The sequence below is a fragment of the Syngnathus acus genome, chromosome 2 (assembly GCF_901709675.1).
Source record: "Syngnathus acus chromosome 2, fSynAcu1.2, whole genome shotgun sequence".
NCBI lineage: Eukaryota > Metazoa > Chordata > Actinopteri > Syngnathiformes > Syngnathidae > Syngnathus > Syngnathus acus.
Window position 1 is genome coordinate 1,230,829 of NC_051088.1, and position 25,122 is coordinate 1,255,950.

General features: G+C 43.2%; 1 protein-coding gene across 1 annotated transcript in view; it reads right to left on the reverse strand.

Annotated features, from left to right (window-relative positions):
* LOC119119505 (dnaJ homolog subfamily C member 5-like) overlaps window positions 1-17,757 on the reverse strand; it is a 39,724-nt gene extending 21,967 nt beyond the window's left edge. The window contains exon 1 of the mRNA XM_037245946.1: window positions 17,457-17,757. The gene's annotated coding sequence lies outside the window, so the exon portion shown is untranslated. The remainder of the gene's footprint in view (window positions 1-17,456) is intronic.
* Between the last annotated feature and the right edge of the window lie 7,365 nt (window positions 17,758-25,122).

Sequence of the window (25,122 nt, forward strand, 5' to 3'; positions counted from 1 at the left end):
GTGGGGAGTGTGGGCTTGAAGCGGCGTTTCTTTTTCCGGCACATAACACCCGAGCGTTGTCCTCTTTTCCTCCTCTTCAGCTCGGGGGAAACATTGGGCTTGTAGCCTGTTAGCTTCCCTTGCCTACAGAGGGCTAACAGCTGACCACGGGTGTAAACAATGGAGCGTTTACTGCCTGCTTCGGTGAATGCTGGAGTGATGAACCAGGTGAAAAATGGGAAAAATAAAAGGGCCAGCCTCACTGTTTTTGCAAACATGCTTCTGCCCGGTAAAAAAAGAAAACACAGTACTGAGAAAAAGAAAAAAAAAAGAGTAAAAAAGAACATAAAACGAGACAATATACAGACGAGTCGACGGAGCTGCTGCAAACGTGTCGCCACTACCGCGGCGCCAACATCAACAAAAAAAAAAAAACATGGAAAAACACGGTATTTGTAGTCAAACCATGCGTTCTCCTTGATGTGATATTCTTAACTGTGGCAGATTTAGATGCAAGTCTTGAATGGTGTTTTTTGAGTGCTTTCCTTTCTGACCTTGCAACACAGCGCTTTGCCTCTTCTTTGCTTTGTAGTTGACTCTTGTTCTTGAGCTGTACTCTTTTCATCTTTTCTTTTTTGGCTTCTCTCTTTCTTTTGAGGTCTTTTTTGTACTCACTGGCACATTGTCGCAAATTAACACACAGTTTCTTGTCCACAACGTCATACTGGATATCTTTTCTCTTGAAATAAGTGACAGCAGATGAATCCCTAGTTTTCAAATGGTATTTCACTGTTTGAATGGCACTACAAGTCTCTATATTCATACGACATGATGTAATGTCCATGATGTCATCCGTAGTATTAAAAGATGATTCGACCTGCGGTCCATGAAAGATGCTCAAAACGGAGAACACCAATTTGCAGACAGCAGCATACTTGTCAAAAACAGCAACCTTTGCCCACCATTCATCCACCTTCATCTCTTTACTGTTGTAAAAAAAAAGTTAAAAGTTAATGTCCCAATGATCGTCACACACACATCTGGGTGTGGTGAAATTTGTCTTCGGCATTAACCCATCACCGTGTGATTTTGATCCATCCCCTGGGGGAGAGGGGAGCACTGAGCAGCAGCGGTGCCGCGCTCGGGAATCATTTGGTGATCTAACCCCCCAATTCCAACCCTTAATGCTGAGTGCCAAGCAGGGAGGCAATGGGTCCCATTTTTATAGTCTTTGGTATGACCCGGCCGGGGTTTGAACCCACAACCTTCCAGTCTCAGGGCAGACACTATATCACTAGGCCTTGTACAAAGAAAGGTTGATATCTGACTGCATCTGTTGAACTTGTAAAGAAAACCTCTCGTTTTCTTTCTCATTCATCTACATCCAGAAGATGTGGTGCTTGATTACTGCGGATCCGGGTCTCCAGCCCACTCTTTGATCCGCGCATGACTGCGCACGAGTCCATCAGAACGGAAACCAGATTAGCCCATGGTATTTCAAATTTTTCGAAAAGGTTGACAAGTTCCTTATGCAGAGACTCTGCATCAACAGTTATCACCTCCAATGAAGCCAGATGCTCTAGCACAGGGGTGTCAAACTTATTTTTGTCGCGGGCCGCATCATAGTCATAGTTTGCTTCAAATGGCCATTAAAATTGTCAACTCAAATAATTGTATGAACGTCTCATATTGTATTTATAGTATAGGCTACACAACAAACTGACGAATAACTACTCTAATTTTCGGACTATAAGTCGCGTTTTCTTTCATAGTTTGGGTGGGGGGTGATTTATACTGAGGAGCGACTTATGCGAATTTTTTCAACTATTCAAAAAAAAAAAAAAAAAAAAAGTGAAACCGCGATAAACGAACCGCGATGTAGCAAGGGATTACTGTAATTTGAATTTCAAGTGACGTCAGCAGCGCGGCGCGGCGGTTGTTTACAAAAAGGACAAAGATTCGATCACGGGATGACGAAGATGACGAAGGGCCCGACGTACTACCGGCATCATTAGCGGCTTTGTAAGTGACACGGAGGACGAAGAGTTTGAAGGATTTAATGATTTGGAGTGACACAGAAGGTTTGAAAAACTATTATGGCTTTTACGCACGCCCGGTGCTACTCTACGGAGCTCTCTTTCACCTCCGTGGATGGAAGTCTGGGGCCGGCACTCGGCCGGGTGGCTGTCCGGTGACGGTGGATGGGGCTCGGACATGGCTTTTACGCACGCCCGGTCCTACTCTACGGAGCTCTCTTTCACCTCCGTGGATGGAAGTCGGGGGCCGGCGCTCGGCCGGGTGGTTGTCCGGGGACGGTGGATGGGGCTCGGACATGGCTTTTACGCACGCCCGGTCCTATTCTATGGAGCTCTCTTCCACCTCCGTGGCTGGAAGTGCCACCTCCGGGGATGGGAGTCCTCGCCGCCACACGCCTGGAAGTCGACGCCGGTGCTTGGGGCCGTGTGGTGGTGAACTATTTATGTTATAGTTATTTGATATATTTTATTTCGTGTAGCAACTTGTATATGTTTTTATAGTTACAGTTCAGTAGTTGTTGGCTCGTTGAACTCTTGTTTTGTTAAATAAAGAGCCGTTTACCAAACCCATGTCTTTCCTTGTACTTTGTTAACGCTGCAATATAGTTATATACTAGATCTGTGGAATAACGACGAGGCTGACGTCAGGGCGCACGCGCGCACGCACTCTGTCTGGAGTGACAGATGGTTTTATAAACGTGTTATTTATGTAATAGTTATTTGAATAACTCTGAATGTTACGTCAGGCCCGTTCTCAGCTCTTCGTTTGTGTTTATGTCACGTTGCCATGCCTATCGTTTAGCCTGTTGTTGCTCGTTCATGTCTGTTCTTGGTGTTGGATTTTGTCGAGTAAATTTCCCCCAAAATGCGATTTATACTCCGGAGCGACTTATATCTCATTTTATATATATTTTTTTCACGTTATTGTGCATTTTATGGCTAATGCGACCTATATTCCGGAGCGACTTTTAGTCCGAAAAATACGGTAGTTTTCAAAACAGAGACTAATAAAAAACTGTGAAAAAATGATTGGTGATTAAAAAAAATTGCTAACATCTCTATTTTTTTAAAGTGAAAACAATTTAAAATTTTAGAATTGACATGTGAATTCGATGCACAATTTGTCTTCGCGGGCCACCTAAAATGATGTGGCGGGCCGTATCAGGCCCCCGGGCTTTGACTTTGACACCTGTGCTCTAGCACCACCTTTCCTTCCGATTTTGAGAAATAATTCACCAGAATAGCAAGCACCCTCTTGTTGTTGTTGCTGATGCTCTCATCAATGTTGAGAGAAAAATGGCAGTTCGGGATGTTCTCAAGTGTTCTGCCAAGCAGTGTTTTTGCAAGACCGTTCTTCATACGATAGGACGCAGTTGTCCGATCCATAGTCAAATTGTCTAACGCCTTCTTGTCATGGGCAAGTTCCTTTGCAAGATCAATCATTACAGGTGCCATGGACAGAGGGAGATTGTATTGTGCAACTACACCAAGAACCATTGCCTGTAAATAAATATAAGAAGCATTACATTTCATTAAAATGATTCTCATACACTGATCTAAATCAATAAATGAAATCTACACGTAGCCAAAAACAAATATGTATATACGGCTAGCATGTCATCATAAAAATCAAATAGTTATGTCACTTCTTTATCCAGGATTTTGCTGTCACTGAAATTTAAATATTACTCATAGCTAACATTTTTATAGTTGCAGCTACAAACAATAGTTCACATGAATATCATATATTGATGAATAATTATTCAATATTGATAATTTTGACTTAAAAGTTATCAATATTTTATGTGAATGATCAGCTAAATAAATCACTGGAGTTGTCATTAGATTCTCTCATACACATGTATTAAGAAGTTTCCCCATGGATCATAGCCTTAGTCTCGGACAAATGTAAAGCTAGTTTTATGATTAAAAATGACAAATTACAAACAAATACCATGATCTGTCATACATTGCTAAAAACACTATGCAAGTATTTCACCAAACAGCATTTTACATTATCATCACAAAAAGCGCTTTTCCATAATATAATCTAAATACCATAACCTGTTTGACATGAATAACCATCACCACTTGAATCAGAAACATACACCATAATTATTTAAAAGGCCTCTCGTATAATTAAGAAAAGGCAGCTAATCTGATAATGTAATGTATAATGTAAAACACCATCACCACTTTGATCAATTTCCCTTCTATTACAATTTAAAAGCAGACATTATAAGCTACTAAATTAATAATAAATATATCTCTACACACCAAGATACCACTAGTTCTAAGCACCTACCAGTATATACATTGGTCAACTTTACCATTTTCATATTGCAATCCATGCCAGTTTGCTGCATTAAGTAAAACATCCATCCATCCATCTTCTTCCGCTTATCCGGGGTCGGGTCGCGGGGGCAGCAGCTTTAGGAGGGACTCCCAGACTTCCCTCTCCCCAGCCACTTCATCCAGCTCATCCCGGGGGATCCCAAGGCGTTCCCAGGCCAGCTGAGAGACAGTCTCTCCAGCGCGTCCTGGGTTGTCCCCGGGGTCTCCTACCGGCGGGACATGCCCGGAACACCTCCCCAGGGAGGCGTCCAGGAGGCATACTGATGAGATGCCCGAGCCACCTCATCTGGCGCTTCTCAAGGGGAGGAGCAGCGGGCTCTACTCCGAGTCTCTCCCGGATGACCGAGCTACTCACCTTATCTCTAAGGGAGAGCCCGGACACCCTGCGGAGGAAACTCATTTCGGCCGCTTGTATCCTGGATCTCGTTCTTTCGGTCACGACCCATAGCTCGTGACCATAGGTGAGGGTAGGAGCATAGATCGACCGGTAAATCGAGAGCTTTGCCTTTTGGTTCAGCTCTCTCTTCACCACGACAGACCGGTACAGAGTCCGCATTACTGCCGACGTTCCACCAATCCGCCTGTCGATCTCGCGCTCCAACCTGCTCTCACTCGTGAACAAGACCCCAAGATACTTGAACTCCTCCACTTGGGGCAGGATCTCATCCCCGATCCGGAGAGGGCATTCCACCCTTTTCCGAATGAGGACCATGGACTCTGATTTGGAGGTGCTGACCCTCATCCAGACCGGTTCACACTCGGCTGCGAACTGCTCCAGTGAAAGCTGGAGATCACGGCTTGAAGAAGCACGTCGTCTGCAAAAAGCAGAGACGCGATGCTGTGGTCCCCAAACCGGACACCCTCAACGCCTTGGCTGCACCTAGAAATTCTGTCCATAAAAATTATGAACAAAATCGGTGACAAAGGGCAGCCTTGGCGGAGTCCAATCCTCACTGGGAACAAATCCGACTGCCAGAAATGCGGACCTAACTCTGGCATCGGTGATACAGGGACCGAACCGCCCTTATCAGTTGGCTCGGCACCCCGTACTCCCGAAGCACCCGCCACAGAACCTCCCGAGGGACACGGTAGAACACCTTCTCCAAGTCCCAAAACACATGTGGGACTGGTTGGGCGAACTCCCACACCCCCTCCAGGATCCTGCCGAGGGTGTAGAGCTGGTCCACTGTTCCACGGCCAGGAGGAAAGCCACACTGCTCCTCCTGAATCCGAGGTTCGACCTCCCGACGGACTCTCCTCTCCAGCACCCCTGAATAGACCTTACTAGGGAGGCTGAGGAGTGATTCCCCTGTAATTGGAGCGCACCCTCCGGTACCCCTTCTTAAAGAGGGGAACCACCACCTCAGTCTGCCAATCCAGAGGCACCGTCCCCGATGTCCACGCAATGCTGTAGAGGCGTGTCAGCCATGACAGCCCCACAACATCCAGAGCCTTTAAGAACTCCGGGCGAATCTCATCCACACCCGGGGCCTTGCCATCGAGGAGTTTTTTAACTACCTCAGTGACTTCGACCCCAGAGATTGGAGAGGACTCTCCAGGCCCTGCTTCCACAATGGAAGCCGTGTTAGTGGAATTGAGGAGGTCCTCGAAGTATTCTCCCTATCGACTCACGCCGTCCCGAGTCGAGGTCAGCAGCACGCCATCTCCACCGTAAACAGTGTTGACGGCGCACTGATTCCCCCTCCTGAGACGCCGGATGGTGGACCAGAATTGCCTCGAAGCCGTCCGGAAGTCATTCTCCATGGCTTCGCCAAACTCCTCCCACGCCCGGGTTTTTGCCTCAGCAACCGCCGAAGCCCCGTTCCACTTTGCCATCCGGTACCTATCAGCTGCCTCCGAAGTCCCGCAGGCCAAAACAGCACGATAGGATTCCTTCTTCAGCTAGACGGCATCCCTTACCGCCGGTGTCCACCAGCGGGTTCGGGGATTGCCGCCACAGCAGGCACCAACGACCTTACGGCCACAGCTCCGGTCGGCTGCCTCAACAATGGAGGCGTGGAAAATGGTCCACTCGGACTCAATGTCCCCCGCCTCCCTCGGGACGTGGGAAAAGCTCTGCCGGAGGTGGGAGTTGAAGCTCTTCCTGACAGGGGATTCTGCCAGACGTTCCCAGCAGACCCTCACAGAGCGTTTGGGTCTGCCAGGTCGGACCGGCATCTTCCCCCACCATCGGAGCCAACTCACCACCAGGTGGTGATCAGTTGACAGCTCCGCCCCTATCTTTACCCGAGTGTCCAAAACATGCAGCTGCAAATCCGATGACACGACTACAAAGTCGATCATTGAACTGCGGCCTAGGGTGCCAAGTGCACACATGGACACCCTTATGCTTGAACATGGTGTTCATTATAGAAAATCCGTGTCGAGCACAGAAGTCCAATAATAGAACACCGCTCGGGTTCAGATCACGGGGGGCGTTCCTCCCAATCACACCCTTCCAGGTCTCACCGTCATTGCCCACGTGAGCATTGAAGGGACCCAGTAGAACGATGGAGTCCCCAGAAGGAGCGCTCTCCAGCACTTCCTCCAGGGACTCCAAGAAGGGTGGGTACTCTGAGCTGCTGTTTGGTGCATAGACACAAACAACAGTCAGGACCCGTCCCCCCACCCGAAGGCGGAGGGAGGCTACCCTCTCGTTCACCGGGGTGAACCCCAATGTGCAGGCGCCCAGCCGGGGGGCAATAAGTATGCCCATGCCTGCTCGACGCCTCTCACCGTGGGCAACTCCAGAGTGGAAGAGAGTCCAGCCCCTCTTGAGAGGGCTTGTACCAGAGCCCAAATTATGTGTGGAGGCAAGTCCGACTATGTCTAGTCTGAACTTTTCTGCCTCACACACTCGGGCTCCTTTCTAGCCAGAGAGGTGACATTCCATGTCCCAAGAGCCAGCTCCTGCAGCCAGGGATCGGACCGCCAAGGTCCCCACCTTTGGCCGCCACCCAGCTCACTTTGCACCCGACCCCTTCCGCCCCTCCTACAGGTGGTGAGCCCATGGGAAGGGGTACCCACGTTTTCTTTTCGGGCTGTGCCCGGCCGGGCCCCATGGGCGAAGGCCCGGCCACCAGGCGCTTGCCTTCGAGCCCCACCTCCAGGCCTGGCTCCAGAGGGCAGTGACCCGCGTCCGGGCGAGGGAAAACTAGGTCCATATATTTTACTCGTCATATGGGGTCTTCTGAGCCGTGCTTTGTCTAGTAAGTAAAACAAAGATTAAAATATAGTTGTACTATGTTTATTTTGTTTTCGCTTGTCAATTATTTTACTGGTTCTTTTATCACAAACAAGATATTTAGGTTGCATTACCTGACATGTTTCAGCTTGTACTTCCGGTGCAGAATATATATATACACATATATACAGTCAAACCTCGGTTTTCGAACGTCCCGGTTCTCGAACAAATCGGAATTCGAACGAAAATTTCGAGATTTTTTTGCTTCAGTTGTCGAACAAAAATTCGGAGGTCGAACCTCGCGAGATGAGCCGAGAGGACCAGAGAAAACCTGACCACGCGACACGGATGCTGACTGATTCCATTCGTTGTTATTGTGTTTTCGTTACTTTGAGGATTGTATTAAAACCTAATCATGCCTCCAAAGAAAGCAAGTGGGAGCAGTAAAGCCATCCTAAAACACAAAGACGCTCTTAAAGCAATGAGACAGTGACAACTCGGCGCGCGATCGGACCAAATTAAGCTCCCTGCGCACTGAGGTCCACTAAAATTCTGGAAAGTACATCAGGACTTTAAAAACATTTTCTAAATTTCAGCGACGGCTATGTCACAATAATGCGACCAGCGCGGTGCAGTTCCGCGGTCTGCGGCACGCTGCGGTTGCGTGTTCGGTGGTGCGCTGCAGTTGTGCGATCAGACAAAAATGCGCAAATGAAAAAAAGGTGGTTTTTATATATACATATATATATATATATATATATATATATATATATATATATATATACACACACATGTAAAAAATTTAAGATTTATTCTTTAACGATATGATGACTATAGAGGCTTTGCAGCTGACGTCATCAAGCTACCCACATTAGCTTGGCGGCCATCTTGGCGGTCAACTTTTCAGTGCCGGTCAACGACTCACACACGCTTTCTTGTTATATCTGCTGCTATTTGAGCTTAAAAATGCCGGATACCTGCTGTGCTGTTGGATGTAGCAATAGACGAGGCGATAAACCAAATCTTAGCTTCTATAGATTTCCGGCGAACATGAAAAAACGTGATAAATGGATCGCGGATATTCGTCGTGAACGATGGAAACCTACGATTTACACAAGGATATGCAATGAGGACTTCATATCAGGTATGTAAACAAACTATTCACCCCTGATTTGTTTCACAAAATGTGAAATAATACAATATGGGATGATACAAATATGATTGTTGAAAATGCTGGGTGCATTTTTAGAAAGGCAGCAAGAGCAGCAAGGCAGGGAATGGGATGATTTCTTCAGTTCACCCCCCCGTTTTTATTTTGTGTTTATTTTTTCATGATGCTTCATCTGATTGGCTTGAAAACGTTATCAATGTCAATATTGAACTTCATATTGGAATTGAACAATTAATTCTCGAGTGAATGCATTAGGAAATTTCCCAAAAAATTATGAACCTTGTGAAACAATTTTTTTTTAATGTAGCATTTTTTAACAAGAGGGTTTTTGTTACTTCATTTGGCACAAGGTAAAATCTACATTGGTAAAGTTTTCAAGCCATTGGCACAAGGTTAAAATTTTTATTGGTTAAGTTTTCAAGCCAATCAGATGTGGCATCATGCAAAAATAAACAAAAATAAAAATGGTAGCAACTTGAACAGACAGGTACAGTATCTGAATGATTTCACTCTATTCAGTTTTTTAATATGTCAAGTTATGAAATGCCATTACAAAACAAATCGACGAGGTAATTATAAATATCTGGATATGAGCGTTCAGGCAGGTCGGCTGTTGCAAAATGCTCGGGCGATTTTAGCATGCTTCTCGGTAAAAGGTACGGATCCGTTGTGCCAACAAGGTTCAACTTCTCTCTGTAACGTTTCTTGGAGTCTTCATCCAAATGCCTAACTTCGTTGGATAGCAAATCAGCCATAATTCGGAAGAAATCGGTGAAAACGTAGCGCAGAAATCAGACAATCCATACAAACACGTAGGAACGAGCTGACGAGTTGACCGCCAAGATGGCGGCATAACACAAAATCACGTGATAGAACCACGTGACTGCAAAGCCTCTATAGCCTAACATTAGCTTACATGTAACATCATGTTACTTTCTAAACCCACATGCTTGTAAAAGTAAAAACGTACCTTTGAGTTTTTTTGTTTCAATGTGCTCCTTAATGTTCCAAGCGCTGCGACCTCCATAGCTTATCACATCTTGACAAAGAATGCACAAAACCTTCCCCGGGACATCTAATTTACTGATATGTTCCGTCAGGCAGGTGGTTACGGACTGTGTTCCGAGTTGTAAGATGACGCTGCTCTCGAGCCATGCCCATCAGAAGCAGTTCTTGATCCCGTTCGACTTGTCTATTTCCCTGGCACGATCCTCGTCTTTTTTCTCTAAAACTTTCGCCATGCTGACGAAAACTTTTGCTGATTAGGCAAATGAGTAGGCAAATGATGTGACGAAAGTTGCGCCAAAATGCTGCCGAAAAGAAGGCGGATGTTGTCGAACTACTGCTGCCAGCCGCCCCCTATATATAAAAACAATTTTTTCAACGGATCTACACGATTCACAAAAATGCTACTTCCGGAACACGGAAATCCGCAGAACATTCTCATCCCTGTTTAAAAGAAATTAATCTTCACGAAGCAAAGATACTATGAAGGAGGCAGAAGAGCCGATACACTATTAGAATATAGACTAAAGAAACACAATTAATAGAAATTAAAGACCCAATTTCAAACATGATGCATTACAAACAGAACGAAATACAATATTGATTTGAGCAATATTATCAGAAGTTATATACCCAACTGCAAACATCAGAGGATGGATTAAAAGCATTATTGAAGGAAATTACCTTGCCCAGGTGGACCGACGAGCAGAAGGAATTTGGTAGCTGGAATCTCTGAGAAAGAAATCACCTCGGCTATAGCGCACCTTAAACCTAATAAGGCAGTAGGACCAAATGGATTCCCAGAAGAATGCTATAAAAGCTTGGCAACATTAGTGACACCTATGTTGCAGTCAACATTTAATTCAATATTGGAGGGTAACCCGGTTCCTCCCTCATGGCAAGAAGCAGTGAAATCAGTGATCCCGAAAGAAGGGAGGGACAGAGAGGAATGCGGCAGCTATAGACCGGTAAGCATTCTAAAGATTATAAAATCTTCACTCATATACTAGCCAAAAGGGTAGAGAGTTTGCTACCAAGAATTATTGACCTCCATCAATCAGGATTGGTACGCCGGAGACAGACTCAAGACAATATTAGGAGGACTTTACATGTAACTGATCACATAAAGAGATTAAATCTGGAGGCAGCGTTGGTGGGGCTAGATCAGTCCTTCTCAAATAGTGGGGCGCGGTGCGATAGTGTGACCCCGGGGAACATGCTTTTTTTGGCAGTACAAGATTAAAGGGTAATTAGACAGCCACGGCAGTAGGTGGGAGTGGCGGTATAATTGTAAGAGTATGCGCAGGGAGTATTCGCTCTATAGTGTAGGGCGCACGGACCATACGCACACAGTACAGAGTAGGCCATAAAAAGTGCAGTGGGACACCATGGAGAAATATTTAACAGGGTTGAGAAGAACGGAGGTTTGATTCCACCTCCGACCTTCCCTGTGTGGAGTTTGCATGTTCTCCCCGTGCCCGCGTGGGTTGTCTCTGGGCACTCCGGTTTCTTCCCACATCCCAAAAACATGCTTGGCAGGCCGATTGAGCACCCCAAATTGCCCCAAGGTGTGCGTGCGAGTGCGAATGGTTGTTCGTCTCTGTGTGCTGGCAACCGGTTCAGGGGGACCCCACCTACTGCTTGATGACTGCTGGGATAGGCTCCAGCACGCCCGCAACCCCCGTGGGGACAAGCGGCATAGAAAATGGATGGGATGTATGGATGATTAGATTGCCGTATTCTCCGCAACATAAGGCACACTTAAGAACCTTTAATTTTCTCAAAAACCAAATGGGCGCCTTTTAATAAGGTGCACCATTTGTGTGGAATTCCAAAATTTGTAGTTGTTTAATGTGGCTTCCGCCACACAGAGAAGTAATATACTGTAGACCCTATGAACCAATCAGAGGACATTACGTTTTACGTTGATCGGGGCAGAAACCCAATCAGAGGACTGTACATAATACGTTGCATACGTACCTCCGCCGCCATTGATAAATAAATACAGGGGGTCCTCGGTTTACAACGTCGATCCGTTCCTATGTAAACCGAATTTCGGTGTAAATCGGAACAGTAATAAAACAGTAATATAGTAATAGAATGAAACAGTACAGCAATAAATGTAATAAAATAAAACTCGGAACAGTAATAAAACGATAATGCCATAATAAAAATGGTAACAAAAATGATGACACACGCGAGAGAGACGACAAAGTCCAAAACGGCATACGTATACCATGTGAGTGGGTAACGCTGTCTTCGCAGCATTTACCCCAGTGATAAAAATAACAGCTTTTGGCCATGTTATTGCATTGTGAATAGTGCGGCATGGGAGGGCACTGGTTAGCACTTATTCTCACGGGGCTGCTGTGAGAATTTGTACCTCCCCTGTAACTTTGCCTAGGACCTGTTCAAATTTGCCACACTACCTGAAAAGACCCCCAGGAAGACAGAGAAAGAGTCAGTTAATGTCCAGGGCCCACCGTTTTTAAAATGGAAGGGGGATACTTATTCTAACGGGTTGATATTCTCAGAGTTCCTGTTACCATTTTTATTCCCCCTCCCCACCACCTGTCACTATGCTTGGGACAAAAGTACCCTTCAGAACTGAAATTCTTTCTCAATCATTCATTCAAATCAATCCACTCAAATCATTAGTGTGAAAGTGAAGACCTTCACACTATTGTTATTGTTGTCCTTTATTAGTGTGAAGGTGAAGACCTTCACACTATTGTTATTGTTGTCCTTTATTATTAGTGTGAAGGTGAAGACCTTCACACGATTGTTATTCTACAGCATTTTGCGCTAGCTTTCCGCTAACTTTCTTTGCCGCTTAACTAGTTCCACATACTTCAACCGATTCACTCCGTTCCACTTTTCACTTATTCCAAATATTCATGGCATGGGTGCTTACATTTTTTTCGTTCGAAAAATTTTCCGTTTTCGCAAAATTCACAAATTTACGGCGAATTTTGCCCCATTCATTCTTAATGGCAGATTCAACATTTCACATTTACGTTGTTCCAGTTTGAAATTCACATAATTCAACACATTCAAATCACATTGGGGACATTCCCAAACTTGCCAAATTCTAAATTTTCACGTTTTCATCTTTTATTTTGAAATTCACACCCAATTCACCAATATTTCCTTTTTCCCTTCTCATTTCTACATTTTTCAACCGATTCAACCCATTCCAACTTTCAACTGTTCATCATTTTTCTACCTATTCCACAACTTCCCAAAAACTTCACACCTTTTATTTTGAAATTCACACCCAATTCCTTTTCCCTTCTCATTTCTACATTTTTCAACCGATTCAACCCATTCCAACTTTCAACTGTTCATCATTTTTCTACCTATTCCACAACTTACCAAAAACTTCACATATTTTATTTTGAAATTCACACCCAATTCTCCAATATTTCCTTTTTTCCCTTCTCATTTCTACATTTTTCAACCGATTCAACCCATTCCAACTTTCAACTCATCATTTTTCTACCTATTCCACAACTTCCCAAAAACTTCACATCTTTTATTTTGAAATTCACACCCAATTCCTTTTTCCCTTCTCATTTCTACATTTTTCAACCGATTCAACCCATTCCAACTTTCAACTGTTCATCATTTTTCTACCTATTCCACAATTTACCAAAAACTTCATATCTTTTATTTTGAAATTCACACCCAATTCTCCAATATTTCCTTTTTCCCTTCTCATTTCTACATTTTTCAACCGATTCAACCCATTCCAACTTTCAACTGTTCATCATTTTTCTACCTATTCCACAACTTCCCAAAAACTTCACATCTTTTATTTTGAAATTCACACCCAATTCCTTTTTCCCTTCTCATTTCTACATTTTTCAACCGATTCAACCCATTCCAACTTTCAACTGTTGATCACTTTTCTACCTATTCCACAACTTCCCACTTACCAAAAACTTCACATCTTTTATTTTGAAATTCACACCCAATTCCTTTTCCCCATCTCATTTCTACATTTTTCAACCGATTCAACCCATTCCAACTTTCAACTGTTCATCATTTTTCTACCTATTCCACAACTTCCCACTTACCAAAAACTTCACATCTTTTATTTTGAAATTCACACCCAATTCCTTTTTCCCTTCTCATTTCTACATTTTTCAACCGATTCAACCCATTCCAACTTTCAACTGTTCATCATTTATCTACCTATTCCACAACTTCCCACTTACCAAAAACTTCACCTTTTATTTTGAAATTCACACCCAATTCCTTTTCCCCATCTCATTTCTACATTTTTCAACCGATTCAACCCATTCCAACTTTCAACTGTTCATCATTTTTCTACCTATTCCACAACTTACCAAAAACTTCACATCTTTTATTTTGAAATTCACACCCAATTCCTTTTTCCCTTCTCATTTCTACATTTTTCAACCGATTCAACTCGTTTCAACATCATTCTGCAACATTCCTTAAATATTTATTCTACTTCTTCACCTTCACACGCAATTTCTTCAGGAATTGCAAATTCTAGTTATTCTACATCTTCCGCTCACTTTTTTTACGCTTAACTAGTTCCACATACTTCAACCGATTCACTCCGTTCCACTTTTCACTTATTCCAAATATTCATGACACCGTTGCTTACATTTTGTTCGTTCCAAAAATTTTCCGTTTTCACAAAATTCCCAAATTTCCGGCAATTTTTTCCCCATTCATTCTTAATGGCAGATTCAACATTTCACATTTACGTTGTTCCAGTTTGAAATTCACATAATTCAACACATTCAAATCACATTGGGGACATTCCCAAACTTGCCAAATTAAAAAATGTCACGTTTTCACTTTTAATATTTGCACAAAATTTCACAAAATTTCATTTTTCACTTCTAATTTCAACATACTTCAACCGATTCAACTCGTTCCAACTTTCAACTGTTCATCTTTTGCCTACCTATTCCACACCTTCCCACTTAGCAAAAATTCCACTTTTTCAAATTTGAAATTCAACCAAATTCTCCTAAATTTCGTTTTTCTACTCTAATTTCTACATTTTTCAACCGATTCAACCCATTCCAACTTTCAACCTTTTGCCTACCTATTCCACAACTTCCCACTTACCAAAAATTCCAAATTTGAAATTCGACCAAATTCTCCTAAATTTCGTTTTTCTACTCTAATTTCTACATTTTTCAACCGATTCAACCCATTCCAACTTTCAATTGTAATTCCTAATTTTCAAATTCGACCAAATTCTACAAAATTTCGTTTTTCTACTCTAATTTCTACATTTTTCAACCGATTCAACCCATTCCAACTTTCAATTGTAATTCCAAATTTTCAAATTTGAAATTCGACCAAATTCTTCAAAATTTCGTTTTTCTACTCTAATTTCTACTTTTTCTACCGATTCAACCCATTCCAAATTTCAATTGTAATTCCAAATTTTCAAATTTGAAATTCGACCAAATTCTCCAAAATTTCGTTTTTCACCTCTAATTTCTACATTTTTCAACCGATTCAACCCATTCCAACTTTCAACTGTTCATCTTTTGCCTACCTATTCCACAACTTCCCACTTACCAAAAATTCCACATTTTCAATTTTGAAATTCACACCAAATTCTCCAAAATTTCCTTTTTCCCTTCTAATTTCTACATTTTTCAACCGATTCAACTCGTTTCAACATCATTCTGCAGCATTCCCCAAGTGTTTATTCAACTTCTTCACCTTCACACGCAATTTCTGCAGGAATTGCAAATTCTAGTTCTCTTTATTAATGATTTCATCACAAAACGTGTGTCTTTTTCTTAAAAGAACACATTTTACATTGCAGTAGTCTCAGCATTTAATTATTATGCATTGTCATTTTTAATTCAAATTAATAAACGCAACAATATTAAGTTACTTTGAAAATACCTGAATAATAAAAATGTATTAATGATGGTCACAATGAAAAATAAAGTCCCCTTTGCAATATATACTCCTCGTAGCATGTAATGTTCCCCAAAAAGTGGAGCTCCTTTGCATCGAGGTTTATGCAAAGAGCTCATGTAATTATCATTGCTTTTTGGTGAAGTGAATGAGTGTTCCAAATGTACGATAGGTCTTTGAACGCACCTCACGTCAACAGCAGAACGCGAATGAACTTAAAGAAATAAAATGAAATAAACCCTTTATGAAAAGGGAAATTGACTGGTGCAAACGTGTGTTCTTCATGTTTTTATTGATAACAAGCTAGTGCTGTCGCAGTAAGGCATCGGTTTCTGCTTTCCACTCAAGGCGTGCGCGCTCCTGCAGCAGGGGATACAGATTTTCACAGGGGTAACTACTTTGGCACAACACCGGTCGACATAGTTGTAGTTTTTTTAGCCGAGGTAGCGTTTACTTGCACCGCAAACTTTTTGATTGATTAAAAGATGTCAACGGCAGAAGACGTCCATACATACATAACGCGTAACAAAATAAATCCCCTCACAATATTTATGAACACGTCTTGTAAACAAGCACTGCAGTCAAGCTACGAAGTGAGCTAATGCTAGCGAGAAGCTAACAAATGCATTTAACACTTTATTGTGTTCCCCAACAATAAAACAGCACCTTCGATGCAATTCATCTGATACAACTACTCAAAAGATACCCACAATAAGTGAAAACAGAGCGCACAGCTCCAAAATCAGCAGAAAGACTGACGCTAATGCTATGAAAACAAGTGCAAAGACACGCAACATTATTAAAGTGAAATAAAGTTTATTATTTTTGTGTCATCGCAAGCTTACCGCTTTACTGTGTCCGTCGTTTTCATACATTGAAGGAACTTAACCATCAACAAAACGAAGTCTTTTGGCGAATCCTTCTCTGATTTGTGGGGATTGATGCATCCAACAACGGAACATTTCGATCTCTCCACTTCGGCACCCTTGAGTTGTTTGGACTACAAAAGTCTCTCAGAGTAATAAAGTTGGCGGATTTGCGATACAGTTTGTCAACACCCATGACCTTGTTTGGTTTGTCCCGCCCCAACGGATGTGATGTAATGGATAAAAAATACATAATGGAAAACGGAGAAAACCGAATAGAGTAAAAAAAAAAAAAAAAAAAAAAATAGCCCCACCAAACAGATCATAAAAGTATCTCTGGAGCACCTAGAGATATATATTACACTTTTCTGCACTCTTGGAGACTCCAAATACACAAGAAAATTAATTTAAAAGCAAACATTTTCCACGATATGTCCCCCCCAAAAAATCATGAAACTATTGTATAGACTAAATCACAGCACAGAAATTGGTAGCATTGAACTTTTAAACATAAACGTTGACAACAACTTATTGGTCACATCGCTTGCTTCTGTACTTCTTGGTCAATAGTGTTTCAGATTAAGAGTGCAACTAAATATAGAAGCAGGTACTGTATGTGTGATCCACTTGGACGGTTTATCATTAAATGCTAGCATTGTGCACAGGCAATCTCACAGAGCCATAATTCTATTTCAATAATCAAACAAAATCGCGTAAATGTGCCGAGTTAAGAAGAATCTAATTAACATTTAAAGTGTATCAAAATGTCTGCCGCCTCTCACACAGCCGGTTGATGTGCTCTTTGGATTGGATTATCTCCAGCGACTTTATCCGCGTTCTGGTTAGCCCGCTAGTATTAGCTTGCGCTCTAATCCAAAAACGGCGACCGCCCGCAGTGTTTGCGTACATGCTAACACAGAGTTAGTACTACTCACCAATTTATCACGCCCAATCGTACAACGCTGTGTTCAGCCCTCTGTACTCCCACCGTCCGAATCAAAGCGGGTGTTCAAATGTCTCCCCTCATCCCAACAGAGGCTGGAGGATTTCGCCAAATCCGAGGAGCGAGCGGCTATTGTTTACACCGGTGCCGTGTCCGCGAAGTGCGCGAACAGCTTTCAATCGCTCCACCCAGCTGGTGCGATCAGAAAATGATTCTTCTTTCCGTGTAATACTTCGGTTGCACTCATGCACTATCAGACCCATATGCACTACACACTACACATACACCGTCAGGCAGGAAGTGGTGGAATGAATTTCAAAATAAAAGAAAGCGCAGTGCAATTTAATTATAAAGGTTCTGAACCATGTCATAAAAGGTTTGACGGAAACGTACCTGGAGTTGTGGCCACCAGCAGCTCGTGTATGAATGTGTAAATTGTTGAGTTCAATAAAAAGCGACCATCGTTGACCACGTCGAGGGCATTACAATGGGGAGATTTTTTTTGTTTTTTGATCCGCGTGAAAAGTAGGGAGATTTTTTTGTCCCATCCGAATATCGGCCCACAATTTCTTTGACCGCGGGGGGCGGAGGGGTTATTTGTCAACCAGGTTCTTTACCTGCGTGAAGCTGGCCACCCCACCCCACGCAAAATTTAAGGAAAATAGTCTGTTTCGGTTGTGCTTCGTTTGTGCTAGTTGGTGCCGTAAAAAATGTCGTTTGTGCATCAACGGTTTTCTAGTTATAAAAGATTCATCATCGCTCATTTTATTTTATTTATTATTTATTATTTATGGTTTGTGCCTTCTTGTTTTTGTTTTGTGTCGCCTACTTGTATGTCTCGTCACCGTGGGATGGAGGAAACGGAATTTCGGTTTCTTTGTGTGTCTTGACGTATGAAGGGATTGACAATAAAGCTGACTTTGACTTTGACTTTGAAATTATTTTATAGGTCATCCAGAGTTCACCCAGCCCCCCATCTGCTCAAAATGAACCCAAAATGGTACCGTTCGTTTGTGCTTCGTTTGTGCTGCAAAAACTTTCGTTTGTGCTGCTACGGTTTCATAGATATTACACATTTATTTTATAGCGATGACGTCACCTAGCCCCCCATTTTCCTCCAAATGGACCCAAAATGGTACCGTTCGTTTGTGCTTCGTTTGTGCTGGTTTGTGCTGCAAAAAAATTCGTTTGTGCTGCTACGGTTTCGTAGATATTACGCATTTATTTTATAGCGATGACGTCACCCAGCCCCCCCTTTTCCTCCAAACGGACCCAAAATGGTACCGTTCGTTTGTGCTTCGTTTGTGCTGGTTTGTGCTGCAAACATTTTCGTTTGTGCTGCTACGGTTTTTTAGTTATGAAAGATTATTTTATAGGTCATCCAGAGTTCACCCAGCCCCCCCATCTGCTCAAAATTAACCCAAAATGGTACCGTTCGTTTGTGCTGGTTTGTGCCGCAAAAACTTTCGTTTGTGCTACTACGGTTTCATAGATATTTAACATTTGTTTTATAGCGATGACATCACCCAGCCCCCCATTTTACTCCAAATGGACCCAAAATGGTACCGTTCGTTTGTGCTTCGTTTGTGCTGCAAAAACATTCGTTTGTGCTGCTACGGTTTCGTAGATATTACACATTTATTTTTTAGCAATGTCACGTAGCCCCGCCCCCCTATTTACTTCCAAATGGACCCAAAATAGTACCGTTCGTTTGTGCTTCGTTTGTGCTGGTTTGTGCTCAGGCACGTGCACTCATAGGAGGCAGGTGAGGCAGTGCCTCACCTTGCCACCAGGGGCGGTAAAGGGCTCAACATGGTTTCCTCAGATGTCACCATAATTTGTTAAAAAATGAATAATATAATAAAACTGTCCTGTGGTCTATGCTTTTAATGCAATTTTGGTGTGTTTCCTATACATTTGGATCATTTTCATAGTCAAAATAGCTGTATTTCTTGTTCAAATAACAACGGGAGATGAGAATCATGGAGGCTGAGGCAGTGACAGGTAGTGCCTCTCAGGGCGTGTGTGTGAGAGTGTGCACCACTCACACACTGTACTTAGCACGTGCAAACGCCGCGTGCTTGCAGTCAGCGGGAAAATACGGGCCTTGAGGCAGCCAGTACTTTTGCCTCAAAGATGGGGGGATAGTGAGCCTGCGGCTAATAGTTCACGACACGAGTAAATGCGAGAGTAAATTAAGAAGAAACAAAAAGGAAAGAAAAACAACCAACAACATTCGGTGCTAACGCGTTGCTATTTGGCTTTATTTTCCCTGAAAATGGAGGATATAATCTCGAAAATAAGACATTTTTCAAAACTTGACTTTCAGTCAAAGCAAGAAATAATAAGTAAGGGAAGACCAACGCTAGATTTGCGAGGATTAATTCAAACTACGGGCCTCCCGGGACGGACTACAACACGTTCGTTTCAAAAGTCAAAGTCAATAATAGATAATAATAATAATAAATAATAGACCAATAACCCATTAAATAAGAGGGGCAAAACCGAGCCAGTGTGCATACAGCAGACAGCAAGAACAGGACGCTACGCAGAAGGGGGGAGAGAGTTCAGGATCCTAACAGCCTGGAGTATGAAGCTGTTGGTGAGTCTGGTGGTGCGGGGGCGCAGGCTCCTGTACCTCTTCCCAGAGGGCAGAAGATCGAACAAAGAGTGAGCGGGGTGACTCACATCACTCACAATCGTGGTCGCCTTGCGGGTGAGATGGAAGGTGTAAATGTCCTTCAGGGAGGGAAGCACCAATAATCTTAGCAGCCGTGTTCACTATGCGCTGCAAGGCCTTCATGTTGTATTCAGTGCAGCTACCACCTCAAACAGCGATACAACTGGAGAGGACGCTCTCAATGGCGCCATGGTAGAATGTAGTCATGACGGCCGGAGGAGCACTTGCTCGCCTGAGTTTCCGCAGGAAGTACAGGCGGCGCTGAGCTTTCTTCGCCAGTGATGCGGTGTTGGTGGACCAGGAGAGATCCTCACTGATGTGCACCCCCAGGAACCTGGCGCTGCTCACTCTCTCCACCACAGCACCGTCGATGGTCAGCGGCAGGTGTTGGGCGTGACCCTTCCGGAAGTCAACAACAATCTCCTTGGTCTTGTTGACGTTCAGCAGGAGGTTGTTGTCCCTGCACCACGCGGTCAGAAGGCCAACCTCCAACCTGTATTGAGTCTCGTCGCCCTTGGTGATGAGACCCACCAGAGTCGTGTCATCAGCAAATTTCACTATAATAGAAAATGCTCTAGACCCTGCAGACATTTTCTTGGCCCTCGGTGTCACTAAAAGACTAGCGTTTTGCGAACGAAGGTTATGAGACGGAACATAAGGAACAACTAGGTCGACGAGATATGAAGGCGCTAAGCCATGCAATGATTTATAGATTAATAGAAGAACCTTGAAGTCACATCTTAAATGGACCGGGAGCCAATGTAAGTTGGCTAATATTGGGGTAATGTGATCAAATTTTCTTGTCCGTGAGAGCAGCCTTGCAGCAGCATTTGTACTAACTTTTTGTACTAACCTTTGATGCTGGACTTAGGAAAACCAGAGAATAATGCATTACAGTAGTCCAGGCGCGACATGATGAACGCATGTATAATAGTTTCCGCATCACCGGTCGAGAGGATCGGACGAATCTTAGCAATATTACGAAGGTGAAAAAACGCAATTCTGGTTATATTCTTAATGTGCTTTTGAAAGGAGAGCGTTCGGTCAAATATTACCCCGAGATTAGTTACAGTATCGCTCTGAGTGATAGTACGGTTATCTATAGTTCTAGTGGTTTCCTTAAATAAGTGTTGATAACGAGTTGGACCAATTATCAACATCTCAGTTTTATCTGGGTTAAGACGAAGGAAGTTGAGAGACATCCATTGCTTGATCTCCGCAAGGCACGCCTCAAGATTACAACAGTCCCGCGGATCTGTCATCGATAACGGCATATATAATTGGGTGTCATCCGGGTAACATTGAAAACTAATATTATATTTACGTATTATGTCCCCAAGCGGAATCATATAAATATTAAATAGAATTGGTCCGAGTACCGATCCCTGTGGGACACCACACGTAACATTATAGAGCTCAGAGGACGTATTGCCATGGACAACTCGGTGCGTCCTGTCTGATAGATAGGAATAGAACCAGCCTAGTGCTGACCCTGAAATACCAACACAACTTTTAAGACGCTCTAATAAAATATCGAAGTCTACAGTGTCGAAGGCAGCACTAAGATCAAGTAGTAACAATACCGGTGTTTGAATCCATAGCTATGGGGAGATTAGTCACTTTAGCAAGTGTTGTCTCAGTGGAATGATTAGCTCTAAAACCAGACTGAAAAGATTCATTTCGATTATTGGCGACCATGTAATCAATAAACTGCAGCGCTACTACCGTACTTTTCGGACTATAAGTCGCGATTTTTTTCATAGTTTGAGTGGGGGGGCGACTTATAATAAGGAGCGACTTATATGTGTTTTTTTTCAAAAATTTTCCCAAAAATAAAGAGTGAAACCGCGATAAACGAACCGCGATGTAGCAAGGGATTACTGTAATTTGAATTTCAAGTGACGTCAGCAGCGCGACGCGGCGGTTGCTTACATAAAGGACAAAGATTGATCACGGGATGACGAAGATGACGAAGGACCCCACGTACTACCGGCATCATTAGCGGCTTTGTTTCTAAGTGACACGGCGGACGAAGAGTTTGAAGGATTTGGAGTGACACAGAAGGTTTGAAAAACTATTATGGCTTTTCCGCACGCCCGGTCCTATTCTATGGAGCTCTCTTTCACCTCCGTGGATGGAAGTCTGGGGCCGGCGCTCGGCCGGGTGGCTGTCCAGGGACGGTGGATGGGGCTCGGACATGGCTTTTAAGTTAAAGTTAAGTTAAAGTCCCAATGATTGTCACACACACGTCTGGGTGTGGTGAAATTTGTCCTCTGCATTTAACCCATCCCCATGTGATTTTGATCCATCCCCTGGGGGAGAGGGGAGCAGTGAGCAGCAGCGGTGCCGCGCTCGGGAATCATTTGGTGATCTAACCCCCCAATTCCAACCCTTAATGCTGAGTGCCAAGCAGGGAGGCAATGGGTCCCATTTTTATAGTCTTTGGTATGACCCGGCCAGGGTTTGAACCCACAACCTTCCAGTCTCAGGGCGGACACTCTACCACTAGGCCACTGAGCTTTTACGCACGCCCGGTCCTACTCTAGGGAGCTCTCTTTCACCTCCGTGGATGGAAGTCGAGGGCCAGCGCTCGTCCGGGTGGCTGTCCGGGGACGGTGGATGGGGCTCGGTCATGGCTTTTACGCACGCCCGGTCCTATTCTATGGATCTCTCTTCCACCTCCGTGGCTGGAAGTCCACGCCGCCACATGCCTGGAAGTTTGTTTTGTTAAATAAAGAGCCGTTTACCAAACCCACGTCTTTCCTTGTACTTTTTTAACGCTACAATCATCATCGGTTTAAAGTCCGCTTTCCAGGCTACAATCTAGTTATATACTAGATCTGTGGAATAACGACGAGGCTGACGTCAGGGCGCACGCGCGGCGTTGTTGACAAAGGACGAGGAATTTGATCGATGGATTTAATGATTTAGAGTGCACAGATGGTTTGATAATACTATTGCTTATATAATAGTTATTTGATATATAATTTATATATCGTTATATGGGCCTGTGGAATATTTTGAAGTGCAAGCGACGTCAGCGGCGCGCACGCATTGTTGACAAAGGACGATCGATGGATTTGATGAATTGGAGTGACACAGATGGTTTTATTAATGTGTTATTTATGTAATAGTTTTTTGAATAAATCTGAATGTTACGTCAGAGCCGTTCTCAGCTCTTCGTTTGTGTTTATGTCACGTTAGCATACCTATCGTTTAGCCTGTTGTTGCTCGTTCATGACTGTTCTTGGTGTTGGATTTTGTCGAATAAATTGCCCCCCAAAATGCAATTTATACTCCGGAGCGATTTATAGTCCGGAAATTACGGTACTTTTTCAAGAAGTTTTGCTATGAATGGGAGGTTTGAAACTGCCCTATAATTACTGAGACAGTCCGGGTCAAGATTTGGTCGCTTAAGTAACGGTTTAATGATAGCGGTTTTAAAGGCTGTTGGCACTATCCCAGAGGAGACAGACAGATTAATTCTATTTAAGACGGACGGTCCTAAAATTTGAAATAATTCTTTAAATAGTTTGGCTGGAAGCGGGTCGAGTAAACATGTTTTTGTTTAGCCGCACTAACCAATTGTGTAAGCCTTTCAAGGGACACGCTTTTAAAATTTGAGAGGGTTATTGCATGATCGTCAGCGCCAGTAATCGGCGGTCTCGACTCAGCGATTGGAATGGTCATCTTAATCTCATGGATTCAATCTTTCGAGCGAAAAATTTCATGAACTCGTCAGCTGAGTAGAAGGAGCTATCGATGGTCGGCTGGCGTAGTGTTAGCTTTGCCACTGCATCAAATAGGTATTTAGGCTTTTGACGCGGCCCGAAAGAATAGGAACGGGCCCGTCCCCGACGGACATTTACTAATTATAACTCTACCACTAATCCAAATAATCGAATTTAAACACCTTCGTTATTTTACTCAAATAAAGCAAATATTTAAACAAATTAAATGTTTAACGAGATGCACTCATCCCTCAAATAATTATGAAGGCAATTTACTCCCTAAAATTGTCCGGTATGGCTTTTGACGCGGCCCGACAAAATAGGAACGGGCCCGCGCTCGACGGACAAATAAATTACTTTTAACTCTACCCCAATCTAATTAGTCTAATTTAAAAACCTTCGTTATTTTTATTTATTACGGTATGATTTCATACCATAATAATCTCCCGTCAATAAATCGAATTATCAAACCAACCACAAATAATCGATTGCATATATCATACAAATTAGCGCACAACGAATTAAATGAGTATATGAAACACATTTATTGAAGAAGCATGAAATAAAATTACAAATCTTAATCCCTCCAAACACTGAACAATTCCACTCACTGATACCCGTACAAATAAAATCATTCAATCTCGGAGTAACTTGATTGTAAAACATAGATCAGAAAAGAAGGAAAAGGTAGCTACCATTTGGGTGTTAATTTTTTGGTGGAAATAAAGTCAAGTGATCAGTTCGATCTTATTTCTAAAATTCCAATTTGGGAACTAGATTGGCCTCGAGAGGACCGACTACCCGATGACTGTCCCCCCCTTCGCGGAAATACAGAAAAAGTCGTTCCGCTCACCTTGCCAAGTTAATCCAGGCAAGCGATCTTGCGTCTCACACAAAGATCTCGAAGGCTTTAGAAAAAGTCTTGGAACTCGTACGGGCTTCTTCACGTATGGACGCGGTTTGAGAGAGAGAGCCCCGTAGCTGTCTTTTTATAGACTTCTCTGATGAGGTGACCATGTTCTCAGGGATGTAACCATTTTCTCAGGAATGCTTCCTCCTGTTTCCGACAGGTCACGCTCATGTGTGGGATCTCATTCTTCCACCACTTAGTAGCACCATTAACCCTTGCCGCCTCCTTGTCTTCGCTCACATTCATACATTCATGTGTAAATGGAACATCAATATTACATACATGTTTGATATTGATTAAATATCGTGACAATAATAACACATACTTTCACAATAGT